Source organism: Oncorhynchus mykiss, chromosome 2 (genome assembly GCF_057628025.1).
Source record: "Oncorhynchus mykiss isolate SJ-2025 chromosome 2, ASM5762802v1, whole genome shotgun sequence".
NCBI classification, from domain to species: domain Eukaryota; kingdom Metazoa; phylum Chordata; class Actinopteri; order Salmoniformes; family Salmonidae; genus Oncorhynchus; species Oncorhynchus mykiss.
The window spans coordinates 79,638,566-79,662,524 of NC_143023.1; the positions used below are offsets into that span (position 1 = coordinate 79,638,566).

Here is a 23,959-nt window from a genome sequence, read left to right on the forward strand (position 1 = left end):
GTACACAGACAAATAGGCTTATCAACTCCATTAGAGGGAACATAAAAAGTAAAAGTACAGATCTGCCCGTATCTGCCTGGGCATGACAAGTCAGACTGTGTTACCATCAGCATTAACTGATTATGCATCCAGCATGTGCCAGCCAGCGAGGAGAAATTGAATGAAAGACATCTCTCCCTGTCTCTAAATCTCTTTGTCTACTTCTCCCTTTTCCTCTCCTCCTACCTCTTTCCCAGTCCCTCTCTCTCATAAAGTAAGTCAGAGGTATGGGCTTTCTTCTGGACAGGTATGATTCAGAGTAGGCCATCTACACGTGTCGAAGGCTTTTAATCAACTGCTGCTGAGGAGAGCTAAAGATCTCAGTTTCTATATTATACAATTCAACAATTCTTTAACCCTTGTGTAGTCTTAACATTCTGTATACTCCACTTGTCCTAAGGGTAAAAATGACCCCCCTTCACTAAACCCAAAACAAAGCAGCTTAATTGAATTTTAAACCCCACATTTGCATTTTTTATTTTTAAAAATGATTTCACCGTTATTTAACCAGGTAGGGCAGTTGAAAACACGTTCTCATTTACAACTGCGACCGGGCCAAGATAAAGCAAAGCAGTGCGACAAAAACCGAGTTACACAAACAAACATAGCCAATAACACAAAAGAAAAGCAAAATAGACAAATCTATGTACAGTGTGTGCAAATGTAAAGAGTAGAGGGGAAAGCAATAAATAGTCCCTAGAGGCAATTTAGCATTAATACTGAATTGATAGATGTGCAGATGATGATTTGCAAGAGATACTGGGGTGCAAAAGAGCAAGAGGGTAAGTAATAATATGGGGATGAGGTGTGTGCTATTTACATATTGGCTGTGTACAGGTACAGTGTAAGTAAGCTGCTCAGACAGTTGATGTTTAAAGTTAGAGAGGGAGATAAGACTCCTACTTGAAATCTATTTTGCATGAAGAAAAAACCTGTCATTCATCACAAACTTTGAATATCTTGGGTTTCCCTCTTCACAATGCAGAAAGACTGCACTCATTTTTATTATGTCACACCTGTCATAATTGTTTTCTTTACTAAAGTAGAGGTTAATTATTATTGCTAAAGGTACTGCATAGGTTTAAACATACATTTTTTGAAAGAGATAGCACTTGTATAGCCTAAGAAAGTAGCAGAAATGTTCAGAAAGTAGTTTTGAAATGCATTTCATTGAATGGAAACAATAACAGCATTGAACTTTTTTGGCAACATAGTGATATATTCTTATGTACTGTGTGTTACGAATCCCTTTGGCCCGGCAGTCTAGGGGGAATGGTATCGAGACCCGTAACATAACTCATGCAAAGTGTAATAGTGACAAAGTAACGGTGAGAACGAAATAACCACAGACAACTAACATCTACCATCAAACACTCAGGGTTTATTTGCAAACACACGGTACAGAGGGAGGGAAAATGGGCTGAGCTGGACCCAAGAAAATAAACAAATATCCAAAAATACCCCTAAGTTAGACTAGCCTACTTCAATACAGCTAACTAACCAAAAATACAGTGGGTGGTCCGCCCAGTTCTAACTAGGGTTGTTAAACAAAGTTTACCTATGGGTAGTGTATGCCCATGGACGACTTGTCTTAGTACCCCTTTTTCCCACCATCAAACAACATAACAAAAACAACACTCTCAGGTGGGGACAAAGTGACATGTAGTAGCGAAAACAAAACCAGAGAACTACCGAGAGATTGACAGAGAGATGGAGCTCCAGAGGAAACAACTGAATGGGTTTTTAAACCAAGGGAAAGGGGATGTGATTGGGTCATGGAAACAGGAGGAGGTGTGTATTCTGATTAGTGACTGATTGATGACTGATTTGGGAAAGATGATTGCCACCTGTGAGGAGGGGAGAAGGAGAGAAAAGAAATACACACACAGGATACACACAGAATACTTGTATCCGTAACACTGTGCAATGAGGAATTCATCAACATAAAATTAGTCTTCTCCCATTTTTTGAGCTATTGCCCCCACCCACAAGGTGTACAAACAACAACAATAAATAAGAATAAAATAAGATAAGATAATAGATACAAAACAAAAATGTGAAGAACATAACTCAATCAACTCTAATTAGCACATGTAGGACAGTATGCAAGTGTGTGTGCATGGACTTTGCAGATGTATTTATCACATGTGCAGCACATAGTATTTATTTTCCATTCCTTCTTTGGGGAGCAGAATTGGCATCTCTTCCTCTTGACTGCCCCAGCTGCAGCCTCAGGTGGATCAGGACAGGATTCAGCCCCCTGAACAGCTTTCACAAGTGCTATAGAGGCTGCTGTGCAGGGGAGGCACTCCAATCTTTGAATGTCTGAGGTCACAATTGCCTTTCCCAGCTGCTCCAGGAACCCCCTCTTGTTCCGATTATCAGGCATCCAGGTAGGGTTGATCTTGTTCCGTATCACGAAGGCATTGTATGAGGACACATCAATGATGTTATGGAAGATGACCAGGGGCCAGCGGGCAGTCATCCTCCGGCAGTTGTAAGCTCCAATCACCTTGTCCAGGTTGTCCACGCCTCCTTTGTTGTTGTTGTAGTCCAGGATGATGGCTGGCTTCCTGTCCTCACGTTCACTGTTCTCAGCCACTTTGTGCAGTGTGCTCAGGAGGACCACATTCTTGTTCCTCTTTGGGAGGTAAGAAACCAGAGGGGTGGCAGGGGTAAAGGCAAACTTTGATGAGAAGGCCTCTCTCTCCCTAGTTGCGAGGAGTGCAGCGGGGAGCTCAGGCTTGTTCTTTCTAACTGTGCCAACCATGGTGATCTTCCTCTTTAGGAGCTGCTGGCTGAGTTCAATTAGTAGAACACATAATCTCCATTTCTCGTGTGTGTGTGTGTGTGTGTGTGTGTGTGTGTGTGTGTGTGTGTGTGTATGTGTGTGTGTGTGTATGTGTGTGTGTGTGTGTGTGTGTGTGTGTGTGTGTGTGTGTGTGTGTGTGTGTGTGTGTGTGTGTGTGCGTGCGTGCGTGCGTGCGTGCGTGCGTGCGTGCGTGCGTGCGTGTAAAAAGTGACCCCAAGACAATCTTTGTACCCTGGTGGTGTACAGTTTTCATGGAAATATGAACATAGACGGTTTCACTTTTTCTAATGTTGGGGTCACTCTAGCAAAAGTCATAACATTTCAAGTTGAAAAAATAGAATTTAAGGAGTTTTCTCTGCTGTTAAACATAGTGGTGGGCCATTTTTGACCCTTAAGACAACACATTGATTAATAATCCACAAACAATGTGATTGATCTCTTTTTTGTTTTGAAGAGATCTATTACATGGTTTGACATAGTTGTTTGAATTCTTAATTATCCCCATGCAAATCCTATTCACATAGATCAACTTCAACCCATTCAGTCAAGAGGACAGTCAGACATGCAACAACATACTCTAATATCAAAATACACACCATATGTCATACTATATGGTTAGTATTTGGACCCATTGTAGGCAATCGAAAGCACAGGGCAATCTATAACAAAATATTATACAAAAATACAAAAAATGCCTGGAGATGATTTGTCCCATTTTGTTATTTTATTACACCATCAAGTGTTTTATGCAAAGTAGTTGTTTTTGTACTTTCATCACTTTTATTTGAGTAAATTGAGAATACATTTGTTTGTATGTTTTGTTTCGTTCAAATTAAATAGCCAACAACGTGAGAAAAACATTTGACAAAAATGGACAGAACATTTGAAAAACCTTATTTGCTACATGGTTGATGTGTGAGGCCTCTCAGACAGTGATGTCTGTGGTATCGAGCTGCACTGTCCAAGAGGAGGAGGAGGAGGCAAGGCACGAGGAACCTGAGGCTGGAGAGGGAGCACAGTCTCTGTGCTGTGAAAGGACCAGACCTGCCCCTCCATCCATCACTCCATCCAAGGCCCTGCCATAGAGTCTGTCTACCCACACAGACATCTCGCTCATACTTCTCTATCATTCTTTCTCTCTACATAGCCCTGTCCTTTGCACTCTCCTCTCTATATTTATTTCACTCTTTCTCTCTCTCTCCTCTTGCTGTCATTCTATCCCTCTTTCTATCTCTCTCATCCTGGATGATACAGCCGCCTCCAATTCTCTAAGTATGAGCCAGAGAAGGAGGAGAGGGGAGATGAGTAATAAGCACAGGGCTGCCAGTCAGTCAGTCAGCCAGGCAGTCAGTGTGGGAGCCTCCTCCAGGGGACACCCCCCTGCCATAGAGGGGAGGAGAGGAATATGGATGAGTCTAAACAGGGATCATAAATTGAACAGTCTATAGCGGTCCCAGTCGTCAGTGTCACTCCTGTCGTATCTGGTATTAATACATAAATCAGCACTGAGCTTATGTTGTGCTGTAAAACTCAACAGATTGTCAACGTTTTACATCGGGATTAGAGGTGGTTTAGATTAAGTAAGCATGGGGAGAACTTGAGGGATAATCTAAGTGGCACAGAAATCCCACTGATGCCCTCCCCTCGCTCCGCACACTTGTCTCAGTTGAAAAGTTGAGTGACTTATGGAGTTGTAAACACTTGCTCATCACATAGTTGAGAGGTCTCAGGGGGACAGGGGCCTTTGAGTGGTGCTGCTGAGCTAAATCTAATTGAGGAGGCTAGCTGCCTCCAGGTTTCTGCTCCTCTCTCCTCAGTATCAAACTCTCATTAAATAATGGTTACTGAGCTTTCACAGATACTCTCTCTTATCCTGCACTGCACAATTTAAAGATCTCCAATAAAACAGAGCCCAGTGGAAAGTCTCTTTGCCAAACGGAAATCACTTGTTTTTTTTTTCTAATTTGTTCTCCAGCAAGTCTTATGCTCCTTTTTTCTCATCTTGTTCGATAGCCAGTGATACTAGACTATATATGTAAGGACAAAAGACAGATTTGCTTGGGACAGATAGATGATGGATCCCAAAAGTCCCAAGAGGCTGATAAGTGCATATTTCTTTATGCTGGCACTGATCTTGACATGTGTCTGTTATGTAGCTTTCTGTACACTATGTAGGAAGGAACACATGGATTTACATATAATGACAGGGCCACATAGGATATTCTCTGTGAAACAACATAGCAAAAAATGCTAATTTAGGTGAGTTGATGTCTATTTTGTCTCCGTCATTGTTACGTTTACTTGAGTTGCACAATCTCTGATCAGCATCAGAGCACAACACATCTCTGCCAATTTTCCAGAAAGAACTCTTATTGATGATGTAAGCCCAGTAATAACAGAAACAACCACGGGTTGACGTGTTCTACTCCATGAGCAGTCTCTTATCAAACGTACTGTTTTGTCTGAATTATCGTGACTTTCCCCTGTGTAGATTGATCTGGTGGAGCATTGGAACCAATTTCATGAGTGAAAAACAGGGCTTCATTTACTAGTGTGTCCCAGCTCCCAGCCTGGAGCAGGAAAAGCTTGTTTGTGCAGCGAGCTCAGCGTGAGTCAACCACAGGAGGATTGGCTTGCTTTGTACATGGTACACAGCATATTTATGTATTTTGCTCAATTTTAATTTGTGAAATGTGCTGTTCACTGCCTCAGATGTAAAGCATTGGTCTAAATCAGAACAACAAACGTCAAAGGGGGGGATTTGTTCCTGGTACTTAGAGATCCTGTCTCTGCTGATGTTGGAGAAGATTGTTCCACAAAACAACTCAAATCAGCATAACAATGTTCCCTTGCATTCTCATACATTTACATAAGTGGTTTGTGCTGCATTGATGAACTATGCAATTATTTCATGGGTCTGTGTGGGTTATGTGTACGTACACCAGCCGAGCCCAGTGGAAACAGATGAAAATGAGTGCTGCATGCCTCCATTCCTCCAATGTTCCACCTCTCTACCGCAGCACACTCCATCTGTGCGGTAGCATCTGCTGTTTAGATAACCTTTGACCTCAAATCAAATCAAATTTTATTTGTCACATACACATGGTTAGCAGATGTTAATACGAGTGTAGCGAAATGCTTGTGCTTCTAGCATTGTTTAAAGTGGCTAGTGATACATTTTTTCCATCAATTTCCATCAATTTCCATTATTAAAGTGAGCTGGAGTTGAGTCAGTATGTTGGCAGCAGCCACTCAATGTTAGTGGTGGCTGTTTAACAGTCTGATGGCCTTGAGATAGACAGCTTCTCGGTCCCTGCTTTGATGCACCTGTACTGACCTCGCCTTCTGGATGATAGCGGGGTGAACAGGCAGTGGCTCGGGTGGTTGTTGTCCTTGATGATCTTTATGGCCTTCCTGTGACATCGGGTGGTGTAGGTGTCCTGGAGGGCAGGTAGTTTGCCCACGGTGATGCGTTGTGCAGACCTCACTACCCTCTGGAGAGCCTTACGGTTGTGGGCGGAGCATTTGCCGTACCAGGCGGTGATACAGCCCGACAGGATGCTCTCGATTGTGCATCTGTAGAAGTTTGTGAGTGCTTTTGGTGACAAGCTGAATTTCTTCAGCCTCGTGAGGTTGAAGAGGTGCTGCTGGCCTTCTTCACAACGCTGTCTGTGTGGGTGGACCAATTCAGTTTGTCTAAACGTACTACCCTCTCCACTACTGTCCCGTCGATGTGGATAGGGGGGTGCTCCCTCTGCTGTTCCCTGAAGTCCACAATCATCTCCTTTGTTTTGTTGACGTTGAGTGTGACGTTATTTTCCTGACACCACACTCCGAGGGCCCTCACCTCCTCCCTGTAAGCCGTCTCGTCATTGTTGGTAATCAAGCCTACCACTGTAGTGTCATCCGCAAACTTAATGATTGAGTTGGAGGCATGCATAGCCACGCAGTCGTGGGTGAACAGGGAGTACAGGAGAGGGCTCAGAACACACCCTTGTGGAGCCCCAGTGTTGAGGATCAGTGGGGTGGAGATGTTGTTACCTACCCGTCAGGAAGTCCCGTCAGGAAGTCCAGTACCCAGTTGCACAGGGCGGGGTCGAGACCCAGGGTCTCAAGCTTAATGACGAGTTTGGAGGGTACTATGGTGTTAAATGCTTAGCTGTAGTCGATGAACAGCATTCTCACATAGGTATTCCTCTTGTCCAGATGGGTTAGGGCAGTGTGTAGTGTGGTTGCGATTGTGATTGCGTCGTCTGTGGACCTATTGGGGTGGTAAGCAAATTGGAGTGGGTCTAGGGTGTCAGGTAGGGTGGAGGTGATATGGTCCTTGACTAGTCTCTCAAAGCACTTCATGATGACGGCATCCCCAGGACGCGGCTGGGGATGCCATCTGACCTGTGTCTGCTCCTCGAGCCCAATAAGCCACCAGGGCACACCCCTCCATCCCCAAGACCCTCTGGCACATTGTGCTCAGGGAGAAAGAAGAGGGGTTCATCGTATCTTTCCAGTTTGGGAGGGGTAGACCCCAGCCCCTTCGGCCCTGTCAGCCCCTGTGGACTGGTCCCCTGTCCCTGCCGAGAGTCTTGTTCAGATGATGCATCTTTCTTTGTCACCAGTAGCACACAATATGAGATTAATGCATCAGAATGCCGTGCTATAACCATAGCAGGAATATAGGGCTGACAGCTGCATGTCCAAGGTCTTCTGGGGGTCTGGTCGCACCTGGATGATGTCAGGAAGGAAGGAAACCATCCCGGTTAAGTTCCCCAACTGTTTGAAATGTGTTGACAATTTCAGGGATGACATTCTGGATCTTACTGCCTTTTCTATTATGGAGTTATGAATATTAAATACTTTATTTTGCTTGTTTCATTTGAATGTTTGTTTGTTTTTGTATTATTAAGGGGATTGCTTACTGTCAATGCATTGTGTCTCTGAGGGGTCACAACCAAAATTCAGACACATCAAAGCAGTGTTCTATTAATTCACAATACCTAGTTATTAAATCCTATTTTAAGTCTAATGCTCCACATAGACCATTCGATTACATCAGAAACAGCAGGTAATGTGGCCAATTTGTTCAGATTAACAGTCTAACTGGTCAAAGGCAGCTGCATGTTATTCCCAATGATCACCAAACATCTGGCTTCACATGATGATGTAGCTACAGATGTATGATCTTCATTTGATCACCCAATCGTTGCAGGAATTTTCCGGCAAGGCAGGAAATGCAAACGTGCAGTGTACTCAAGGTTTACAAAGTCTGCAAAAGTTTGTAATTTGCACTTAAAAATGTCAGACTTGATTTGACCTATCAAAAAATGTATCAACCCCTATGGAAATAATTATAATCCACACAATAATTCACCTTATTTTCCTGCTGTGAGAAACTGGACAAATTAAGATATGACATCTGTAGATCCTCCTTCACATACAAATCTAACAGGATGAGACTGGATCAGCCTGGATCTATAGGAGTGTAGGAGCACAGTGCCCTCTCTCTCCTGACCTGGTTTCTCCTTCACTCTTCCTCTCCTCCTCTCTTCTCCTCCTCCTCTCCTCCACTCCTCCTCTCCTCTACCAGGGCTGTTTGTGGGCCAGATTAGCATTACCCTCCATATCTTTGAACCTGTGATGTAGCTAATTTAGAGGAGAGAGGGATGATGTACAAACCACTTAAGGGAAAACGTATGTGTCCTACTAATAAGTAATTAGAATGAAGGGAGAAATAAATAAATAAACATTAATTCTGCCTACACAGCAGTTTTCACTATGGCCTGTTGGAGGGGATTGGGTTGGAGTAAAGAGCTGTGTGTGCATGAGAGTGGCTTATCTGGTACTGTAAAGTGGGTCTGAGACTCATCCTCTCTAAATAGCATTATGTCAAGATGCAAATCTTTAAAGAGGCAATCAGTCAAAACAACAACAACGTTTTCCCCAGCACTGTTTTGGTAAAAAGGTGAGGGATGGGGTTGGAGAAGTGTATCCACTTTCAAATTCAGAGACAGAGCTATGGATGAAAGGACTGACTGTCCATGATACCAAAAGTATAGTTTGAACCATGTTTTTAGGCTATACAGTGTTAGTTTACATTGTTTTCGTTCACAAACAATGGAGTAAAACACACTTGTAAGAATTAATCGGTGCATGTCATTAAAACCCTTCAGATGCCAATAGAATTCTAGAACGCTGTTGTATATTGAGAACTCTAAGCTAATTTTCTCACCCATTTCAAACAAACAGACATAGCTCAAAATCTAAAAACAAATGACAATTACAAGCTAACATACTATTAATTTGACACCACATTCATGTCAATAGGAAAAACACAAATTGCGTCTTCCATTGTGTAAAGACACTCACTATCAAAAACAGATTAACACTTAACACAACAAAAAATTGTAGTAAACTTGACTTAATTACTCACTCAAAATGTACCAAATATAATATAACTTTTATTTACATATAAATGCCACAATTATCCAAAATGTGACCTGAGAACAATATTCAGATTGTATTTCAAAACCCATACCAAGTAGGCTATCTGATTGACAACAATTCTTACTTCTGTAACAATCTAAAAATGTAAAAAACTATTCAGAGACTGTTTCAAAATGTAGGTAACCTCTCTAAATAAGATTTAATACAGACCAAGCCCGACACAAAATGTAGAAATAGTAGCCTACTTTGACAACAATTCAGTGAATGCATCAAGTATTAGATAGACAGATAAAAGAGAAAAGATACAAAACACCACAACTGTTCAAGGACAATGAAAGATTTGTGTGACAAATTCACATTTCACAATGTCACTTTAGTGTTTGCATTTAGCCTACAATATATGTATGTCATAGAACATCTGGAAGCACGGCCCCATTCTGCAAAGTGGCACAGAACACGTAGAGCACCCAAATGAGGTTTCTACACATCTACCACTCTTTGCCTTGTGTCCACTCCGGATGCACACCACACACCCTCTCTTGTGCCATTCAAACGTATCCTGCTTTCAAATCAGTTACAACTTGGGCCACGCCCTGTTGCCACATTCTTGGCTCCCCTATTCCTGCCAATAGCCATATCACAAAGTGACTGCACAAGCTGCATTTTGAAGGCCTTCAGGGACCAGCGCCTGCGGTTTCTAGGATGGGGCCTTTGCAGGGTCCCCTACACAATGTATTCATTTATGATAGCAATGTTGAGCATCTCCCAAAACACATACTTCCACAATTTTCTGCCTGTGTGCACAACATTGTAATTGCTCCTCAGTTAGTCAAGTGTGTCAACCCCACCCATTTTCTTATTGTAATTCATTACAAGCTCTGGAACAGACAAAAGTTCCTACCTCTTTTAAAAACAACTCCAAAACCCCTGCCATTATCACTTTAGGCCCCCGCTGTGTGGTACATGGGTGAATGGTAGGACTTGGGCAGAGACACGCTATGGAAACATACGCTCCCCTCTTGGGTGTGCTCTCCCTCTTCCCCTCCCTTTTCCTCTGACTCTCTACATCACATCCTTCACTTTCACTGACCTAGAGGAACAGAGGAACTGAGGGAGAGGAGATGAGCAACAAATAGGATATAATTGTGGTCAGGAACATCATCTTTCTCTCTCCCTCTCACACTATTTCTCTCTTCCTTCCTCTTTTTCTCAACCATACACATACTCTCTTCCTAATAAGGGGTTTCCATAATACATTTTGTCATACAGTTACACGCCTCCCATTCCACCTCCCATTCCACCCGCCCCCCCCCCCCCCCCCTCTCTCTCACACACACACACACACACACACACTCTCCTCCAATCAACTCTTGCTTTCTTGGCTGTCAGACTAACTACTCTACAGAGTTTGCCAATGTTAGCTGATTAGTTATGAAGCTAGGACAGTTTCCAAATTAATTGCATCGGTAAAACAAGCAACTTGTCAGCTGGTTATGAAAACAAATATCCAACTCATCATATAAGCTGTCAAATAATAGGGGAAAAGGCAATATATAGCATATTAATATATGCAAGTAGCAAACCATAAACTAAGCCCAACAGATCAACATGAATTGTAGAAAAAATAAAAAAAAGAAGCGCTGCTAAGATACACAATAGTCGGTTTTGGTAGACAGAAGGCGCTCTTTGGTAAAAGGTCATCAAAAAGAAAGGAGAACCAAGGCACTCTTTATATAATTAATTAAATGATTTTATTTGTATGGCATGTTCTATGGAAACGAAGATTAAAAACTCTGACGTATTTCGACTACATGGCCTTCGTCAGGGAGGACAAGGGTATGATAATGCAATAAACACGATTAACCTTAATTTCAGTGGCTAGTTAGCTGGTAGTCTATGACTTGCTAGTGAAAGCTGAAACAGCTGAGTTTGACGCTTTGTGAGCGCAGCCCAAATTTACCGCTACTTGCCTGACAGACTAAGTAGTTAGCTAGCTAGCTATAGCTTGGGCCATTCCCATATGAATTACATCGGTAAGAAACAACGCTAAACAAATATTTAGATGAGACAGAGTGCAATCATTCGTGCTCGACCGCTGATGTGCTCGCCTGCACCAATCAAGTTATCATGACATGACAGGGCATGCTAATCTGTGAGCTATTCCCCAAGTTTCCCAGCATCAAACATCGACAACACTAAACATATATCTGCTGTTTCCTTATTTTACTCACCTCGAAATCACCTCTTTTCAAAATGCAGTGATGTGTCTGAATCCGTATCACCAACCAACATAGATAAAGCCTCTTTCACAGTGAAAAGTTTTGTCTGCTTCAGCGCTGTCATTTTGTGTAATTAGGTACATGTTTAGGGGAAAAGTCAAATCAACCTTAATTTGTTACATGCGCCGAATACAACAAGTGTAGAACTTGAAATTCTTACTTAAAAACCCTTAACCAACAGTGAGTTCAAGAATAGTTAAGAAAATATTTACCAAATAAACTAAAGTAAAAAATTATGAAAGTAACACAATAAAACAATAATAACGAGGCTACATACAGGAGTACCGGTATCAAGTGACTATGCAGAGATAATAAACAGTGAGTAGCAGCAGTGTACAATACAAATGGAGGTGGGGGGGTGTCAATGTAAATAGGCTGGTGGCCATTTGATTAATTGTTCAGCAGTCTTATGGCTTGGGGGTAGAATCTGTTAAGGAGCATTTTGATGCTAGACTTGGCGCTCCTGTAGCGCTTGCTGTGCGGTAACAGAGAACAGTCTATGACTTGGGTGACTGGAATCTCTGACAATGTTTTGGGCTTTCCTCTGACACCGCCTATTACATCGGTCCTGGATGGCAGGACGCTTGGCCCAAGTGGTGTACTGGGCCGTTCACACTACCCTCTGTAGCGCCTTACGGTCAGATGCCGAGCAGTTGCCATACCAGGCGGTGATGCAAACGGTCAGGTTGCTCTCAATGGTGCAGCTGTAGAACCTTTTGAGGATCTGAGGACCCATGCCAAATCTTTTCAGTCTCCTGAGGGGGAAACGGTGTTGTCGTTCCCTCTTCATGACTGTCTTGGTGTATATTTAGAATGATAGTTCATTGGTGATGTGGACACGAAGGAACTCGAAACTCTCGACCCGCTCAACTACAGCCCTGTCGATTTTAATGAGGGCCTGTTCTGATCATCAGCTCCTTTGTCTTGCTCACATTGAGGGAGAGGTTGTTGTCCTGGCACCACACTGCCAGGTCTCTGACCTCCTACCTATAGGCTGTCACATACTGTAGCTAGTTCATTTTGTGTTATTGACACAAACATAATATTTAAAAAACAAGGCTGTTTGTGGCCGCTATAATATTTCAAGAAAGGCCGTCGACGGTCGCTATGGGTTCTAAAGGGTTTTAATTTACAAGTCCAAAAATGAATGTAGCAACTTTAGATTGTCCCCAAAGACTGTATGTGCTCGTATTGTGAGTTGTACTGTACACTCAGAAAGTCATCTAATAGAGATGATGTAGTAGAGGAAATAAAGTAATTCAGAGAGCTGGAAAGACAGAGAGAGAGAGAGAGAGACAGACAGAGAGAGAGAGAGAGAGAGAGAGAGAGCATGCCTGCAGTATCAACCAGAAATAGCTGAATCTTTACCTTTGCTGTAGGGTGATTGACAGATTAATGTGTTTACATCGTTTTGACACAATACCTGCTGCAGTACCACACCTCTCCTGATGTGATTACTCAAAGGAGACCAGCCATGACTGTTGCTAAGAAACTGTTGCTATAGTTAGAGCTAATGACAGTGAGATAAGTAGATTTGTGCGTGAAAGTACTCCTAGTAAAGGTGGTAAGGTGGTGGTGGAAGGGAGGGGAGAGTGAAATGGGGGACGTGTGTGACGGATATAGCTCCAGCTGAAGCTTAGGTGTTGAGCAAATTGTATGCTTTAAAGGTTTTAAAACTACTCTTGTTTTGACACATTTTGCTACGTTGCTAGTTATAAGTAGAGTTGTCAAATGCATCTGTCACTCTGTGATGATAAAGTCAGGAAGAATAGATTGAGAGTAGCATCACATGTATGCCTACAATATATCTTTGAATCTTTGTTTCTGCATGTTTACTGTATGTATTTCCCTTATTAAATACACAATCGATTCACACCTCTTCTGTGGAGAGGACAGCTTGCAAAGTGTTAGGCTGTAGAGTTGGTTCTTGAAATATTCCAGCAGGCCTAAAGCTCTCAGGCAGCCAAGGCTGATATCGCACTTTGTTCTAGATTTGCCTCTGCATCACTGTCAATAATGCTGTGGGAAAGCTTCACCCCGGCTCTTCACTGGAGTGGGTGATGCCTGCTCTGTTCGCTGTGCTTCAGCTGTGTATTCCCTGTTGGCCAAGTCTTTTGGATGCACCTTTCTTCTCTCTCTCATTATCCATCCAGCAGACTGTGAGATGTACTTACCTTCTAGCAGCATCTCCAAACACGCCTGCACTGTTGATGTCATATGGTTGTGTACTGCAAAATCCACTGGGAATTAGTGTGTATGTACGGTATGTATACTCTCCAGGGTAACCTGAAATCCCAAAGGGATAGATTGATTGGTTTTGGTTTCAACAGACTATGTATGATCTGCACTGAACATGTTAGATGGATGTGCGAAACAACTTTCATATTCCACCTGAAGCAAAATGGATCAAAGTTCAGAATAACTACTGAAGGTGCACCACCGTTTTCTCTGTAACTGATTGAGGTGCACCACAGTTAGGGTGGTGTCACCTTAGTTGGGGAGGGCGGGCTCGTGGTAATGACTGGAGTGGTTTGATGCCATTTCATTCCCTCCGTTCCAGCCATTATTCTGAGCCGTCCTCCCCTCAGCAGCATACACTGAGGTGCAGATTAACAGAGTTTGGCAGTGTGGTTTATCCACTGTACATAGAACTGGAACTGCTGAGGTGAGACCACAACATAATCATCATGTTCAAGATGGAGAGATATTATGGGGAACTTAACTGATAGATGAAGAGATATTGATATGAACATAAAGCAACATGCTGAAAAGACACGTTTAAATCACAGCAACACACATGCTTTGTTATTACTTTCTTTTCATTCCTATTTTGTCTCAATTGTCTTCCTGCACTTAAAAAAAGCATTGAAGTGCATGACGTGCTCGAACAAAGGAGATGCAAATATAAGACTGCCATCTGTTTGTCCTTTTTTATCAACATCATGAGAGATCTCTCCATCTCACCTGTACATCAAATCCTTCCATGTGTCAGCTTTACAGCTTAAAAAGATACTTTAGGGAAAAAAGTAATCAAGAAATTGATGATGAACCATGTCTGTCCCTCGTGAACGCAGCGACAAATACAAAGGTAGGGAGATAAGAAAGGGCACCGCCAGAGCCCAGGCGACACGCACACACACATGCACACACACACACATACATGAGCCTGAGCTGTCATGGAAACAAGATAAAATTATGGGGGGAGAAAATGGCCCAGAGATGAAAGGATAATCCGTGTTCTTTGGAAACAGGAAATTAGTTGGAGAAGAGGGCCCTGGAGTGTAACTCAAATAAAATAAAATGTGGTTTGTCATGCACACAGTTTTCCACAGAATAAAAGATGCAGTGAAATGCTTGTGTGCTAGCCCCTCAACATTGCAGTACAAAATCAATATCAATAATAATCAAAAGTTAATCAAAAATGTGACCCATCACCTGGATTTGGTCCAATGTATATACCATTTGAAATTGTGTTTTTTACATGGATAAAAGTAGAGACTCAGAGCTAGAAAATGGAATATCAAACAATGGGAAAGTAATTCTGCTCTGAAAGTTGAGCTTGTAACCCCACTTTTGAGAAAATGGCCTGTGAATATTTTTGGTACACCTACTGGAGAGCTTTTCTTAGTCTACACCCATTCAGCATCGTTCACAACCTCTTAAGCCTTAGACCCACCAATATCTTTAAGAATTCACATGTGAGGCCATGTGCTAAACATATTAAATACGGTTGTGTAGTAAACAACCAAAAATGTCAACACTAAAAGTGGTGAAAGTAGTAATAAAAGGTAGTAGTGAAAATACACTTTTTCTAGTCCTTGGTTTATATCCTAATCTGAATTTGGTGCAGGTCATGTTGTTCTTCACATTAATGTCTCTGGTAAACACACACTATATCAAATAAAATCTAACTTTATTTGTCAAATGCACAGAAGGTGTAAACGGCACAGTGAAATGGTTACTTGCATAGTGGAGTCTTCTGTTTAGACATGTAGCTAGCGAGCGAAACAATGAATCATAATCCCAACAGTGGAGGCTGCTGATGGGAAGATGGCTTATAATAACGGCTGGAACGGAGCGAATGGAATGCATCAAACTATGTGTTTGATGTTTTTGATGCAAATCTCCACATGCCACTCCAGCCAATACCATTAGTCCATCCTCCCCAATTAAGGTGCCACCAACCTCCTGTGAATCCCAACTCATACTACCATTCACCATGCATGAATCTGCAGGTAGCTAGTAGCTAACCAAGTATGTTCAATGCAAGCTAGCTAGCTACCATTAGGCTGTAACTAGCAATGACTTTCTAAGATACAAATAATATTGCTACAAAGATCATACATGTAACGTTAGCTAGTGAGCAAGCCAACCAGCTAAGGTTAGCTAGACACCTAACAGTGCGCTTTAATTTGCAATGAAAACAACTTTCTGCCAAAATCAGAAAAGTATCATATCTGAAAATGTGGGTAGACTCTTACCCGTATACATGGATAAATGCTTGTCACGAAAAGATGCTCGACTATGCATATAATTGACAGCTTTGGAAAGAAAACACTCTGACGTTTCCAAAACTGCAAAGATATTGTCTGTGAGTGCCACAGAACTAATGCTACAGGCGAAACCAAGATGAAATTTCATGCAGGAAGTGAGCCAGATTTTGAATGCGCTGTGTTCCAATGTCTCCTTATATGGCTGTGAATGCGCAAGGAATGAGCCTACACTTTCTGTCGTTTCCCCAAGGTGTTTGCAGCATTGTGACGTATTTGTAGGCATATCATTGGAAAATGGAACATTTGCTATCTAACTGAGAGTCTCCTCATTAAAAACATCCGAAGTTCTTCAAAGGTAAATGATTTCATTTGAATGCTTTTCTTGTTTTTGTGAAAATGTTGCCTGCTGAATGCTAGGCTTAATGTTATGCTAGCTATCAATACTCTTACACAAATGCTTGTGTAGCTATGGTTGAAAAGCATTTTTTGAAAATCTGAGATGACAGTGTTGTTAACAAAAGACTAAGCTTGTGAGCCAATATATTTATTTCATTTCCTTTGCGATTTTCATGAATAGTTAACGTTGCGTTATGGTAATGAGCTTGAGGCTATAATTACGCTCCCGGATACGGGATTGCTCGTCGCAACAGGTTAAAAAGAAGTATGTTTAATAGAAAACTGGATTTAGTAGGTGAGTAATGTCTTCATGGCGCGCTCAAACACAAACTTCCAAGACTGTGTCCTACTAAAACTGATATTTCTTATTCGCCTGAAACCTTGAACATAGACTGCTGACACCCTGTGGAAGCCATAGGAATTGCATCCAGGGAGCTCATTTTCAATATGACCTTTCTCTGTCATTTCTAAGAGGATGGTCTCACAAAAAAAAAAAATTCTGGTTGGTTTTTATTTGGTTTTTCTTCTACCATATCTATTGTGTTATATTCTCCTGTATTATTTTAACATTTCTACAAATTTCACAGTGTTTGCCTTCCAATGGTACCAATTATTCAGGGCAGCTTGGGCACGTCTTTCAGACAGGAAGTGGAGAAAAAAGTGGCCTAGCCCTAAAAAGAAAAAAATCAAAACTAAATTATCCTTGGTTTTGACCATCTTAAAACAATTCCATATGTTAGCTTAGAACACCCCCCCCCCCCCCCCCTCTCCTGTGTCCTGTAGTCCACAATCAACTCCTTGATTTTGCTGATATTGAGGGAGAGAATGTTATCCTGGCACCACTCTGCCAGGGATCAACCCTCTTCCCTTTAAGCTTTCTCGTTGGTGATCAGGCCCACCACCATATGTGTGAGCAGCAAATGTAATGATGGGGTTGAAGTTGTGCATGGCCACACAGTCATGGCTGTAAATGGAGTACAAGAGGGTGCTGAGCATGTATCCCCGGGGGGCCCTCATGTTGAGGGTCAGCGTAGAAGAGGTGTTGTTGCCAAACCTCACCACTTGGTGTCTGCCCGTCAGGAAGTCCAGGATACAGTTGCAGAGGGAGGTCTTCATCCCTGAGCCTAATTACGAGCAGCACAATTGCGATTGCACCGTTTGTAGATCTGTAGGGGCGGTGTGCAAATTGTAGTGGGTCCAAGTTGTCAGGTTTGGTGTAGCTGATGTGGTCCTTGACCAGCCTCTCAAAGCACTTCATGATGACAGAGTGATACGTGGCAATAGTCATGTAGGCAGGTTACCTTCCTTTGCTTGGAACAATGGTGGACAGAATGGTGAATATTGTGAACATCTTGAAGCATTTGGGGATTACAGACTTGGGGAGGGAGAGGTTGAATATGTCCTTAAACACTCCAGCCAGCTGGTCTGCACATGCTCAGAGGACACTGCGAGGCATATAATTTGGGGATGCTGCCTTTCAAGTATTCACACACTTGAAAGTTTTACTCATGTAGGCCACAGAGATCGGGAGCACACAGTCCTCTTCAGCAGTAGGGGCCCTCATAGGAGGTTTAGTGTTGTTTACCTCAACGTGAGCTTAAAAAGTGTTTAGGTCATCTGGGAGAAAGGCATCAGTGTTCATCAAACAGCTAGTTTTAACGTTATAATCTGTGATCGATTGTAATCCTTGCCACATCATTCTTGCGTCGTAGTCCTTGAATGGTGATTCCACTTTGCCCCTGTACTGTCTTTTTGCATCTTTCATGAATTCGTGCAGGTCATAGTTGGTCTTCTTGTTGGGACATTGTTTTCTATACATTTCCTGATGAACCCCGTGACTGAGTCAGTGTACTAATCGATTTTAGAGCAGAGGCGACCAGGGACATTTCCCTGTCCACTTGATCAGTTTTGTAGCATAGATTCTGATTGGTCAGGCCAGTGTTGAACATATCTTATCACAGCTTCTTTCTGCAGAAGTTTCTGCCTTTAGGTGGGTAGAAGCAGGATGGAGGCGTGATCTGATTTTCCAAAGGGGGGACTAGGGAGGGCCTTGTAGCCATCTGGCGAGGGCCAATAACAATGGTATCTCCCTGCCCCTCGTAAGACAGGAGTTGTGTTGATAGAACTTCGGTCTTGTTTTTTAAAGATTTACTTTGTTAAAGTCAACAGCCACAATTAATGCGGCTTCTGGATTTGTGGGTTCCTGTTTGTTTAAAGTCCTGTATAATTCCTTAAGTGCCAGCGTGATGTTGGGGAGGAGTGTAACCAGCTGTGATGATAACCGATGATAATTCTCTTTGGAGGTAGTTGGGTCGCCATTTAATCGTCAGGTATTCCTGATTCATTGAACAAAGTGTCAAAGTGTTTCTAAATTACAATAGTCAGACCAAGAGTTGTTGATCATGAAGCATACCCCACCTCCTTTGTTTTTGTCTGACAACTCTTTTGTCCTGTCTATGTGATGTATGGAGAACCCAGCAAGTTAGCTAGCTGGGTTCAGCACCGAAGGGGAGAGACATGTTTCAGTGAGGAAAAGTACATTAGTCTCATGTTCCGTTGGTAGGACATCCTCAGCCTGAGCTCGTCCACCTTATTGTCCAGAGACTTAACATTAGCTAGTAAAATACTAGGAAGTGGTGGACGATTGGTCCATCTGCTCAGTCGTACTAGAACGCAGGTTATCATTCCACGTCTCTGGCGGGACACCTTTTGGTTAAGGCACCAGTTATGACTGCTTCATGGTCCCGGTACGGAAAGTTGAATTTGAGGTGAGCAACCGACAATCTGATGTCCAGAAGTGCTTGGCATTCACAGGAAATAATAGGAGAAATGTTCTGGCCAAGAAGGCAGGCCTGTTGCTCAGGATGACTACTCTCTGCTTATGGTGGATAAAGACAATACCTCAGGAGCTGGCCTTTTGGGTTCTGTGGAGAATGCCCATCTGGTCAACAACACTTTAATGAGTCTCACATGATGATGTAGGAGGTTACAATGGGCAGCATTCGGGGGATGCAGACCATGAGTAAGAGAAAATTCAGAGATCTACAAATGAGAATGGAGAGAAGAAGCTACACGGTGTTAACATGGAGAGCCCAGAGATTACCGTCGTCCTAGACAGCACTATGGAGTCTGTCTAAGACTCAGCGACTCAGATTGCAGAGTCTCACATCCTCTACCGAGACAAAGAAGAAGAGGAGGATGTAAAGGATGAGTATACCAGAAGCTCTCTAGCCAGTAATATCCACTGCAGGTACTTGGCTGATCCACAGGGGGTAACTTGAAAAGAGCCATGAGACCATAGGTTTATTGGTAAAATGCACGAGGGGATACTTCAGGTGTACTCAGGCAGAGTAAAATATACTTGGTGGGACAGTAATAGAAAAAGGTTGGGAACCACTACTCTAGGCCCAGATGCATATTTGTAATATGAGCCCCTACCCTACCTGTAGGCATAATGTTGAGCTAGATACAATTTAGTAGTTGTACTGAATTTAAAATGAACAGTTTACCTTATTACACAGCATATTTGCAATGTTAAAATAAAAAGTATTGTGAGTGTTACATCTGTGTGTTTATTCTAGTGGGGTTAACACCAGAGGGATTGAGATTGACACCACCTGCAGTGAATTAATGAGGTGTTATTTGAGTCAGAGGGGAATCATCACCAAATGGTATTTTTGTTAATCGACTGTGTTGAGTTAACATCCGCTAACTCTCTCAGAGGTAAAAATATATGGGAAGGGCCTCATTATCATATTTCCCATCATGCTTCATTGCAGGTTGCTTTTTATAATAGTTTATGCATCCACATTCATGAATGAATTCAATTTACACTATTCGTTTTTCTAAACTAATGCAATCTGTAAGTGGTTGAACTTCTTTCACCATTATTGAGATAGTTGTTCCAGTTTAGATGGTTTAGGTAGTCTTATTTATCAATCCTCCCTACTTTGACAGTCATTCTATCTACAGATATCAGGCACTTAAAAGTTCCAATCGCTGCCTATCCTAGCGTTGTCTGGAATCAAATAGGAATTCTGTAACACTTTGCAAGCCAACATAACTTGACTTGCCTCTGTGGCATACAAACGAGAAGTTTCAGACCATTGTGTTAAGGCAAAACTAGGCAGTCGGGTATTGTCAAAAAAGGTTATCAATTGTCAAAATTACATTTTTATAATACGATATTATTTTAGGCACTCACTTGAAGGCCACAAGACTGAAAGCCATTGAATGCAATAATAATGTCTCTGTCATGAGCAAACATGGTCATGGGCGTCACGCCCTGACCTTAGTTATCTATGTTTTATGTATTATTTTTGTAAGGTCAGGGTGTGACGAGGGTGGGTATGTGTGTTTTTGTCCTGTCTAGGGTTTTTGTATATCTATGGGGGTTTTGTATGTCTAGGTAATGTAGGTCTATGGTGGTCTGAATTGGTTCCCAATCAGAGGCAGCTGTTTATCGTTGTCTCTGATTGGGGATCCTATTTAGGTTGCCATTTTCCATTTTGGTTATGTGGGTTATTGTCTATGTAGTTGCCTGGTTCAGCACTCGGTGTATATAGAGTCACATTAATTTTGTTAGTTTGTTTAGTGTTCTTCGTGTAATAAAAGAACAATGTAGTCATATCACGCTGCGCCTTGGTCTCATCAATACGATGAACGTGAAAATGGGTGGTACTGGTACCTATAAAATTCACATTAAACATCCCCTAGAAAATAAATATGCAAATAATGTTTTACACTCCACAGTATTAAAACAACACCCACAAAATGTGTTACTGTAACACCACGGGTGTTGATTCCCTAACACTGATAAAGTGTAACGACATCAGCTCTAATAAATTGTTTAAGTCGGAATTTGCAATGCCCATGGTGTTAGGGACCCAACACTCTGGGGGTGTTAGTTTGTCAACACTTTGAAAAGTGTTAGTTTAACACTATATGAAATGATTACATATACATTTCAAAGAAAGTGTTACATTTAAGCTGAGACTGTTTCGCCGACGACAGGGAGCTGGACAAATCTTTTTTGCCCGCCCTGGTGCTGCAGACTGCTATATCGTTCTGCTAATACAGGACTGTTAAAGGCCCAGTGCACTACTTTTGTGAAAAATATTTATTTAAAATGGTTTATGTATTTATAAAAAAAAATGTATTACGATTTTTCAGGGATGCTGTAGCACCCTTGGCAACCTTACTTCCCGTGGCCTTGACAGTAGCAGTACAGCCCAATTAGAAATGTATAAAAGGGCTAGGATATAGGGCCATGGGCTAACAATTTTTTTTTTAATATTTCACCTTTATTTAACCAGGTAGGCTAGTTGACAACAAGTTCTCATTTGCAACTGCGACCTGGCCAAGATAAAGCAAAACAGTGTGACACAGACAACAACACAGAGTTACACATGGAGTAAACCATAAACAAGCCAATAACAGAATAAACAAGTCAATGACACAGTAGAAAAAAGAAAGTCTATATACAGTGTGTGCAAAAGGCATGAGGAGGTAGGCAATAAAAAGACGATAGGAGCAATTAATTACAATTTAGCAGATTAACACTGGAGTGATAGATGAGCAGATGATGATGTGCTAGTAGAGATACTGCTGTGCAAAAGATCAGCAAAGTAAATAAAATAAAACAGAATGGGGATGAGGTAGGTAGATTGGGTGGGCTATTTACAGATGGAATATGTACAGCTGCAGCGATCGGTTAGCTGCTCAGATAGTTGATGTTTATAGTTGGTGAGGGAAATAAAAGTCTCCAACTTCAGCGTTTTTTGCAATTCGTTCCAGTCACTGTCAGCAGAGAACTGGAAGGAAAGGCAGCCAAATGAGGTGTTGTATTTGGGGATGATCAGTGAGATATACCTGCTGGGACATGTGCTACGGGTTGGCGTTGTTATCGTGACCAGTGAACTGAGATAAGGCGGAACTTTACCTAGAATAGACTTATAGATGACCTGGAGCCAGTGGGTCTGGCGACGAATATGTAGCGAGGGCCAGCCGACTAGAGCAGACAGGTCGCAAGGGTGGGTGGTATAAGGTGATTTGGTAACAAAACGGATGGCACTGTGCTAGACTGCATCCAGTTTGCTGAGTAGAGTCTTGGAAGCTATTTTGTAGATGACATCGCCGAAGTCGAGGATTGGTAGGATAGTCAGTTTTACCCGGGTAAGTTTGGCGGCGTGAGTGAAGGAGGCTTTGTTGAGTAATAGAAAGCTGATTCTAGATTTGATTTTTGGATTGGAGATGTTTAATATGAGTCTGGAAGGAGAGTTTACAGTCAAGCCAGACACCTAGGTATTTATAGTTGTCCACATATTCTAGGTTGGAACCATCCAGGGTGGTGATGCTAGTCGGGCGGGCTGGTGCGGGCAGCAGACGGTTGAAAAAGCATGCATTTGGTTTTACTATCGTTTAAGAGCATTTGGAGGCCACAGAAGGAGTGTTGTATGGCATTGAAGCTCGTTTGGAGGTTAGTTAGCACAGTGTCCAAGGAAGGGACAAAAGTATACAGAATGGTGTCGTCTGCGTATAGGTGGATCAGGAAATCGCCCGCAGCAAGAGCACATCATTGATATATACAGAGAAAAGAGTCGGCCCGAGAATTGAACCCTGTGGTACCCCCATAGAGACTGCCAGAGGTCCGGACAACATGTCCTCCGATTTGACACACTGAACTCTGTCTGCAAAGTAATTGGTGAACCAGGCGAGGCAGTCATTAGAAAAACCAAGGGTATTGAGTCTGCCGATAATAATACGGTGACTGACAGAGTCGAAAGCCTTGGCCAGGTCGATGAAGACGGCTGCGGTTATGATATCATTTAGTACCTTGAGCGTGGCTGAGGTGCACCCGTGACTGGCTCGGAAGCCTGATTGCACAACAGAGAAGGTACGGTGGGATTCGAAATGGTCAGTGATCTGTTTATTAACTTGGCTTTCGAAGACTTTGGATAGGAAGGGCAGGATGGATATAGGTCTGTAACAGTTTGGGTCTAGAGTGTCACCCGCTTTGAAAAGGGGGATGACTGCGGCAGCTTTCCAATCTTTAGGGACCTCGGATGATACGAAAGAGAGGTTGAACAGGCTGGTAATAGGGGTTGCAACAATGGCGGCGGATAGTTTTAGAAAGAGAGGGTCCAGATTTTCTAGCCCAGCTGATTTGTACCGGTCCAGATTTTGCAGCTCTTTCAGAAAATCTGCTGTCTGGAGCACAGGGGCAAACCAACACAGCAGAGGTCCCCGGTCCAAATCACTTTTAACTCTACTTCTGGGGTGTGTTTATCAATTAATTCGGGGAAGGAGGAGGTGAAAGGGAATTGGCAACAGCTGTCTCAAATCAATGTAGTCCATTCCAGTCTGGGGGATCACAGCACACCATGCAAGCAAACAAATAGTTAATTAATGAAATTCAATTTCACACGTGAGATTGTCAGTAATGATGTAAAAGGCAATTGTAAACCTCACAGCACGCAATTAAAAATAATGACAGTCTC

The 23,959-nt window shown here is 42.4% G+C and overlaps 1 long non-coding RNA gene across 1 annotated transcript in view; it reads left to right on the top strand.

The window, feature by feature from the left end:
• LOC149985243 (uncharacterized) overlaps nt 1-23,959 on the top strand; it is a 414,418-nt gene that overhangs the window by 353,009 nt on the left and 37,450 nt on the right. The window lies entirely within an intron of this gene.